The sequence below is a fragment of the Sciurus vulgaris genome (assembly GCF_902686455.1).
Source record: "Sciurus vulgaris genome assembly, chromosome: 12".
NCBI lineage: Eukaryota > Metazoa > Chordata > Mammalia > Rodentia > Sciuridae > Sciurus > Sciurus vulgaris.
Genome location: NC_136473.1, coordinates 72,664,063 through 72,671,737, shown reverse-complemented (window position 1 = coordinate 72,671,737; position 7,675 = coordinate 72,664,063). Strand labels below are relative to the sequence as shown.

The window sequence follows — 7,675 nt, the reverse complement described above, 5'->3', positions numbered from 1 at the left end:
ATCTAATTATAACTAAACCATAATTGACCTTCAGTTGTTGGGAATCCAGATTGTTCTGAATACTTGCTATTGTAACAATAACTGTTAAGCATATTTCTTCATACATAGATTTTGTATGTATCTCTGACAATTTTTTAAAGAGAAATTTCTAAGAACACCCAACAAAGTGCATAAATATTTCTAAGCCTTCTGATACATTTTACCAAATTGCCCTCCAAAAAGATTGTACCAATTTACAATACATAGCCAGAGTTCCATTTCTTCCCCATATTTCATGGCAATGTAGGAAAGTAGATATTACCCTCAAACCTTTTTATTGTTGCATATTTAATAGGGGAAGTGAGATGAGAATGCTCACTTCTTGGTGTTTTTCCCCCAAATGTAAGACTGCCCCTATGCTTACTGTTCGTTTGCTTTTCTCTATGCTGTCGAGCAGTCTCAGTCTCTAAGGCAGGATATCCAGTACGTGCAATGTCCTCCCACATGCTCTTCTTTTGCAGGCAAGGACAAAAGAGCTCCATGTCTTTCCCAAGTTTTTGTTTGTTTTTTGTTTTCCCCTCAAGTTAAGCAAATACCCAAAATAACTGGTAAGTCTTCTTTTCTTCTGGGCAGTCATACTATTTTTTCTTTGTTTTTTGTTTGTTTGTTTGTTTTTGCGGTGCCGGGGATTGAACCCAGGGCATTGTGCTTGGAGGCAGGCACTCTACCAACTGAGCTATATCCCCAGCCCCAGTCATACTATTTTAGTGTCTTGGTAATAAAACAGAAAACTGGGCCATATTCTTCAGGTTATGGAGTATTTCTGATCATTCAATGGATCCTATCTGGGGTATGGGAGTGAGAAGTAAACTTTTAGCTTTGTTGGCATTTTCTTTCAGGGTCTTTAAAACCTGGTCCACTGAAACTGCTTCCTTGTGCTCCTTCCAGCAAACATAATCTGTTGCCATGGCGATGCCTGCATAGCAAATTCCAGCCTCCTTAGCAAGAACCACCTCTGGAACTGTGGTCATATTGATCACGTCTGTCCCCCAGGTGCGGAACATGAAGCTTTCTGCCTGGGAGGTAAACTGAGGTCCCTCAATTGTGACTATTGTCCCCTTTGAGTGACATCGGAGTCCTAACTTCTTAGCAGTTTCTCTGAGGACCTGTTGATGAACTGATCGATGACGACAATGTCATCAGGCTGAATCTCCTCCCTCAAGGAGCCACAAGCTGTTGTCACTATGACATGCGTACAGCCCTCCTCCTTCAGAGCCCAGATCTTCGCCTGGTAGTTGACTTTTGAAGGCATGATGGTGTGCTGCCTCCCATGTCTTGCAAGGAGGACACAATCAACATTTTTTATCTTCCCCTGAATTAAGGCATCAGATGGCTTGCCAAATGGAGTATCCACATATTTTTCAGTTCTTCCTTCTAAAATTTCTGGATCATCCAGGCCTGTTCCACCAATCATTCCAATTTGTATTCATAGGTTCTTCTCCATTTCTTCACAGCAGTGGTAGCAGCGTCCGAGGCCATGCCTGCGCTGGGGAGAGGCTGCAATGAGTGAGCGTGCCGGGCCCAGATGAGGCAGCGAGGCAGCGTGGCCCAAAAGGGATTCTTATGAATAACAAGGCATACCTACAGTTCAGAAAATTCCAAGGGTTTGGGGAGTCTTGTGCAAGGAATGCGTCAAAGACCAAACACACTTTTAAGACAGTGGAAATGTCACCATTCAGGGGACCATGGAGGTCTCTAGGAGTGGAAGAAATGTCTACCCAGAACTTCCAGGTTTTTGAGCAACAGAGCAAGAGATTTATTATAGAGAGAAAGTACACACTGGAGAGGGCGGGGGGAGTTACCTCCTCTTGGTCCCATTTTTTCAGGGTTACAGAGGGACAGTAGTTAGGGGGCCGGACTAGATGTGGAGTCAGGGTGGGGTTACGAAATTTCCCCTTGATAGCGCAACTGCTGTAAGCATCACATGTCTCATTAGCATCTTTAATCTCCACCGCAGGGGTGCATCTTACTATTATAATGGGATTAGGGTCAGTTCTTAGTCCAAAGCCTCAAATGCAGCAGGGTCCCTAAAGAAGTGGTTTGGTTATCCTGGAGGTTTTTCTGTTTTTTTGTCAGCCAATGACAAGCCGTGAGGCCTGGGTTGCTCAAGAGTTTTCTACATTCAACAGTTTATGGCTAATTCTCTTTTGAGACTCAGCGATCTCTCTGTATCCCTTAATTCCCACCTCAGGGACAGTGTTTCAGCAGAGGAACTGGGGGATCCCTGGGTGCCAGCAAAGAGGCTACTGGAGGCTGACCCAGGCCTCTAGGTCCTTGGATCTTGGCTGAAGAGGAGTGCTGGCTGCATCCTGGGGTGACAGGGAGACGGTGAAGGGTTCTCAGCAAGGGGGTGAGGGCACAGTCAGATACTCAGCATCTAAAAATCAAAAAGAGATCTCATGGTTGGAGGTAGGGCACCCAGATAAGAGGTTACCATGGGGCGTAGGAAGGCCCCTAAACCAAGGCCATGGAGCTGGGCACAGAGTTGAGGCTGCCATCAAGGCACAGTTAGAAAGTTGAACAACCAGGACTTGGAGACAGGAATGTGGCCAATAAATGGGAGGGAGGCACTGAGGCCAATGCCGAGGTTCCTGGAATGATGACCCCTGATATGAGGAGGAGGGAGCAGGTCTGGAAGGAAGGGCGAGTCCTGCCACCCTCTGTCAGAGAATCCCACAGCCGTGGATAGATGACCTGGGACAGAGAGCCAGACGCCTGGGTCATCAGCGGTGAGTGATAGTGGAAGCCACGGAGGGGCGTGGATGAGGCAGATGGGGGGAGCGGGGTGTAGGGGGACTGTGCGAGGTCGACAGACCAGCCAAGCAGAGTTCATGGGGAGAAAGATCTCTGTCTTCAGGACTCTGCCAAGTCCCTGTTCTGATAAATTCAAATCCAGCTCAATCTGTCTACAGTCCTTGCAGGAGGAAGGGTACCTGGGATCTAAAGGTGCTCTCCAATACATGATCTGTGTACTTACTGGCTGTTCCTTTCATTATAAGCACGATGGAATAAGAAAATTAGATCATAGAAGCAAGGTAGAGGTGTCTCCCCGCCCTCCCCCACCAGGCATGTGCCAGTGCAAACGCTCAGATGGTGGTGGGTCCTGGAGGGAAGGAGGGAGTGAGGGAGGGGGTCCATAATAACACACTTGAGGCTCAAGGGAAGTGGAAGCATCAGAACTGCACCTGCTCAGCCTGGGCCAGAGGGCCTGTGCCCCCAAATGACCTTCCTTTCTTCCTGTGCCACAGGAAAGAGGTGGCAGGGAGGAGGCAGCAGGTGTTGTAACTTGCACCCACAATGAAAAGTTCCAGAAAGAGAAGTCCGAAAGTCAAGCCCAAGCTGGTCCTCTGGTGACTTTGGCTGGTGCCAGGGATGCAGCTGGCAGGCTCGTTGAGGCAGATCCTGAGAGGAGAGCTGTGCCCAGAACCTGCAGCCCTGCCTGTGGGGCTTCAACCCAGGCCCTCAGCTCTTCTTCACCAGCCCCAGGAAACAGCTGCCAACAAAAGTGTGTGGGCAAATCCACTGCCTGGGCATTACCCCTGCTTCTCCCACGGCCTCAGGGAGCCAGTACCTTTGACCACCTTCTCACCTTCTCAGCAGCTCTTCTCACCAGCTTCCCTTCCAGAGACTTCCAACTCGTTTTCCTTATAGACCTGAAGGTGCTGTTGACAGATAACCCATAAGCGTCAGTGAGGGAGATCTACTGATGCAAATTGTGCCAGCAAACATTACTGCTAACCACCCGTTACAGGTTGAATTGTGTCCCCTCCCAAAAAAGGTATATTGGTGTCCTAACCCCAGTACCTCAGCATATGAGCTTATTTGGAAATAGGGTCATTGCAGCCAAATGTAGTTAAGATGGAGTCATTTTAATGAACCTTAACCTAATAGGACTAGTGTCTTCATGAAAAGTGGGATCTAGAGACAGTCATGAATACTGCACAGGGAGAAGGCCATGTGATGACAGGCAGGATTGACGAGCTATGTCTACCAGTCAAGGAAGGGCAAAGGTCACCAGCAAGACACTAGAAGCCAGGGGAAAGGCCTGGGACAGATTCTGTCACAGCCTTCAGAGGGAACCAACCTTGCTGACCGCTTAATCTCAGACTTGCCTCCAGAATTGTGAGGCAGCACATTCTGTTATGTAAGTCACTCAGCTTGTGGTATTTTGTTAGGACAGTCCTAGCCAATGATATACCTCTGTCCACATTCCTGTGAAGGAGGAACACACAAGGCCACACCTTTCACCCCTATGAAGGATGGTCTCTTTCAGAAAGGAAAGAGGGAGGCGAGTTTCCTCAAGAGGGGTCTTTCTCCTGGTCTCTCTCCAGTTAAGTTATTCCAGCTTCTCTCAGCTAGTCACCTCTGTCCCTGTTCCACAGCCTGTCCATGACTCTCTTGGCACTTGTTCATTCTCTTATTTGTCCACTTGTCCATCTGTCCACTTGGCGTACACACACACACACACACACACACACACACATACACGCATATATTTTTAGATGTTGATGGAGCTTTATTTTATTCATTTATTTTTATGTGGTGCTGAGGATCGAACCCAGTGCCTCACACAAGCTAGGCAAGCGCTCCACCACTGACCACGACCCCAGCTCCTGTCCATTTGGTTTTTTGTTCACCCAGCACAGTTTGTTCGCCCCTATCCTGTGTGCCGGCCACTGTCCAGGTGCTGGGCAGAGTGGGGGTGCCAACAGACAGGATGGAGCCTTGTCCTCTCCGAGCGCTCCTTACCGTGGAAGCAAGCTCATTAATTACACGGTGCTACAATCAGCGTAAAATGATGGCAGCGGTGCGCTGAGAGCCAGAGAGCCATTAGCCGGGGACCTTATCTCCCGGTTAACCCTGACACAGACCCCAGCCTGTTTGTGACGCCCATGGTTCCCGTGAGGACAAGGACGGTCAGTTCTGTGTAGAACGCTGACTGCTTTGCCCCTGTGAAAGACGTGGTGTCGAGCGCAGCTGTGGGCGCCAGCGTCTGCCTTCCCTGCATGGGGCCGAGGGGCTCTTGTGGCCAAGGTGACAGCAATGCGCCACACTCCTTAGTGACTGAATTTCTTGGATAAAGACCAAGAGGTGACAACACTAGCAGAGTGTGAGACCAAGATGCCTGCAGTTGATTTGGGGCCTGGGAATGATGCAGGGCAGTGCGACTTAGAGATTGGGTCCCCGGCCAATAGTCCTGCAGGTGCTTATGAGAAATACAGACTCAGGCCCCATCCAGAACTGGGGACTCAGAAACCCAAGGGCAGGGCTTAAACATCACCCAGCTCAACATGCCTTTCCAGGGGACTCTGATGAAGGAGGGATGCTCCTGGAAGCTGAGAACACTGGAAGAGAATATAGGCATGGTTTTGGAAACAGACCCTGGTTTTTACAACTGTCTTCCTGACGTATGAGGCTTAGTTCTCCTGTCCTTAATAGGGGGTAAAAATAGCACTTAACTCCTAGTACCAACTTCTAAAGTTGTGGCGTTTACATTAGGCATTGCATTTCAAATGCTAAGGCCTTGGTTCAAGTACCATAAACATTAACTAGCTATCACTCTATTTGAATGCATATTCTCTTGTGAGCATGTAGAAAGCAGGCCTACCTACCCAAACTAACCAAAGGGTTAGTTAGGAAGTTGTTAAAAAAAAAAACCCTCAGTGTAACCAGAACCCTCTGTTCAACTGGCTGGCTAACTGGCTCTGCACTCAGCCCTCTGGTGAGGCCAGCGATGCTGCCTGGCTCCCTGCCTTCTGGCCCTGAGGGCCTGTGGGACAAAGGTTGTCAGAAATCTGGGCCTCAACTTGCCTCAGGAAGCGCAGCCTACAGGTCAGGTTACCTAAGCAAATTGTGCTCAAGACAGGAGGCAGTGCAGCATCAGTGCCTCACCCAAATTCTAAACGAGGAAGGGCGTTGGTGTTGGCAAAGAGGGTGCTGGAGGGTGAGGATAAATAAATGTTTTCTAAAGAGAAGACCCAGCACCCCAGGGCTTCCTTTGCCAGAAAGCCAGAGTACAATCTTAGTGTCCATGTTGCCTCTTTGACTCACTTGTCCCTTTAAGCACCCCTATTTGTCTACACAAATAGGAGGTTGTTCTAAATTGTAATAAAGGTCTGAGTTCTGTTGTTGCTGGGGACAGCCACCCCACTCAGGTGAGAAAGGCCAAGGGAGATTTGCCAACACACTGGGCTGATTTTCAGAACTTGCGCATCCTGCCCTACTACTCTGCTACTTTCAACTGGGTGATACTGGAGGTGGCTTCCCATGTCATTTAGATACCTAGGGCTACTTCATGGGCAATGGGCCAGAGACATGGCTGCCTCCTCCCATCGGGCTATCGCTCAGCCTTGTTGGTGGATGCCTGAGCAGGTTTTCCTCAGTCCTTCCAGGAATTCCCCAGGGGCTAGTTGAGTCACTGGGTGAATCATCAGGGACATTCTTTCCCAGGGGAAGAGACACAGGCCAGTTTGGGGGCTCTGCCTGCTGGGATGAGCCCTGGGCAGGTTGGGATGTGGTGGGTTCAACTGGACCCTGGGCCTGTGCGTGCAGGTGGCACCTGCCTGGTCTGTTCTAGACTTAGGATTCCCGTCACGTGGCTCTTGGCACGCCACCCTCACACGACTTCCGAAACTCTCTGCTCCCCAGCATGTCCCAGTCTCAGGCCCCTTGACAGCCCCCGGGCCTCCAGGCTCTTGACCCTCCACACATGCTGTGGCTTTTGCTCCCCTCTTTCCTCTTCCATCTGACCCAAGCACCCCAGCAGCCTGTTGGATCTGACACTTTCTCCCACCGATAACTTGTCATTGACTGCCAAGTTCTCTTGGTAATACACCCCTACTCCTGAATCTACAGCCATGCAAACCCCCTGGGGCATATCATGGATGACTTAGGGCTTCAGGTTCCACATCTGCGTGACTGCTGTTTGGAAAGGCTGTGCAGTTGTCCTTCATTGTCTAGGGGATGGGGTCCAGGACTCCAGCCATATGACTATCTAAGGAGGCTCAAGTCCTCAGATAATCTATTCTCCTATATATTTTAAGTCATCTCTAGCTTACTCACAATACCTAATACAGCATAAATGCTATGTCAATAGTTAGACTGTATTGTTAGGGAATAAAGAAAAGGAAAAAAAAAGTCTCTACATGTTGGGTATAGACTCAACCACCTTCAGCAACAATGGAATATTTTTAAAATATTTCTCTCCACGGTGGTTGAATCAGTGGATGCAGAACTCACAGGTATGAAAGTCCCACTCTATATGACACAGTGCTGAAGGCAATTGATGCTGAGGCCCACTATTTGGGCTTGAATCTGCCACTCACTTTTTATGTGTTTGGGCAAACCCCTTATTTCTCTTTCTTGTTGTTGTTACTATTTTAAAATTATGGTAAAACACACTAAGAAAAACTTACCACGTTCACTACTTCTAAGTGCAGAGTGTAGTGGCATTAAGTACATTCACAGTGTTGTGCAGATCGCTACTATTCATCTGCAGAATTCCTGTCATCTTGCGAAACTGAAATCTGGGGAATGCCCATAAATTGTGGCACATTTGAAATAAATCACCATGTCAGTCTTGAAGCAGGATGTGAAACTTTTTCGCCAGCAAGTCAATGGGCAGCAACCAAGTTGC

General features: G+C 48.7%; 1 pseudogene across 1 annotated transcript; it reads right to left on the bottom strand.

Annotated features, from left to right (window-relative positions):
* Positions 1 to 743: 743 nt before the first annotated feature.
* Positions 744 to 1,459, bottom strand: LOC306641415 (S-methyl-5'-thioadenosine phosphorylase-like; annotated as a pseudogene). The gene has a single exon. The product of its transcript is annotated as an S-methyl-5'-thioadenosine phosphorylase-like (transcript).
* Positions 1,460 to 7,675: the final 6,216 nt, after the last annotated feature.